This window comes from Mustelus asterias, chromosome 7 (assembly GCF_964213995.1).
Source record: "Mustelus asterias chromosome 7, sMusAst1.hap1.1, whole genome shotgun sequence".
NCBI lineage: Eukaryota > Metazoa > Chordata > Chondrichthyes > Carcharhiniformes > Triakidae > Mustelus > Mustelus asterias.
The window spans coordinates 5,537,904-5,538,910 of record NC_135807.1 but is presented as its reverse complement, the minus strand read 5'-3'; the positions used below and the strand labels follow the sequence as shown (position 1 = coordinate 5,538,910).

The window sequence follows — 1,007 nt, the reverse complement described above, 5'->3', positions numbered from 1 at the left end:
CTTGTTTCTCGTTTCAAGGCTTCATTCTATGATCATCTTGCTGGTGCCAGTACAGAGCGAGACTGCGGATAGTTGGGAATCTGTCTCGGGGGCAGGGAATTCATATGGTGTTCGTGGAAGTGGAAATGACTAGGGTTGGGAAGCATTTTCCGATCGGGGCCATTGTGATCTCCTGGACTCGTTTCGATCGCCTCAGGGGGTCGGAGAGGAATTTCCCAGATTTTTTTTCCCCATATTGGCCCTGGGGTTTTTCACTCTGGGTTTTCGCCTCTCCCTGGAGATCACATGGTCTGGAATGGGGGGGTGGGGGTAAGTTAATAGGTTGTAATGAACAAAGCATCGTAGCTGTGAGGGACAGCTCGGTGGATAGGATATTGGTATGTAGATAGGCTGGAAAATTGGGAGGGGATCCTGGATTCAGGATTCAATCCTGGACCGGGGAGCGGCACGGGCTTGGAGGGCCGAAGGGCCTGTTCCTGTGCTGTATTGTTCTTTGTTCTTTGTTTGTTCTTTGTTTGTTCTTAATGCAATTTAGGATACTCTACACCACTTCCTTCCATATACTGACATTCTTTAGAGCATTCACACACCTATCCCTGACCTCAACATCCATCATGTCCTTCTTCTTGGTGAATACCGATACAAAGTACTCATTAAGGATTTCACCCACTTCCTGGGGTTCCAGACATAACTTCCCTCCATTCCCTTCAAACAAGCACATCCTTCCTTAGATAAGGGGCCAGGTATGTTTTTGCTCACACTGATGCCATATTCACCCTTGCTGACCTCATGACGGTTATTGAACCTTTTGTGGCAGGGCAACAAGCTCCTTTCCCCCTCCCCCTCCTCGTCCACACCACGTACCCCCTTGGCCACCTCCTCCCATTCAGCTCAAGTCTGCCTGGGGCTCCCCCTCTTCCCACTGCTCAGAATGAGCCGGTTACGACACCCCTCAACTGCCCAGACAAGGGCACAAAGGGCAGCCTCGCTGGGGGAAGCTTAGCCCC

General features: G+C 50.8%; 1 long non-coding RNA gene across 1 annotated transcript; it reads left to right on the top strand.

Moving 5' to 3' along the window:
• The first annotated feature begins 200 nt into the window (after positions 1-200).
• Positions 201-491, top strand: LOC144495544 (uncharacterized). Its single transcript, XR_013498283.1, has 2 exons — positions 201-321; positions 390-491. It is a non-coding gene; the product is annotated as an uncharacterized LOC144495544 (long non-coding RNA).
• Positions 492-1,007: the final 516 nt, after the last annotated feature.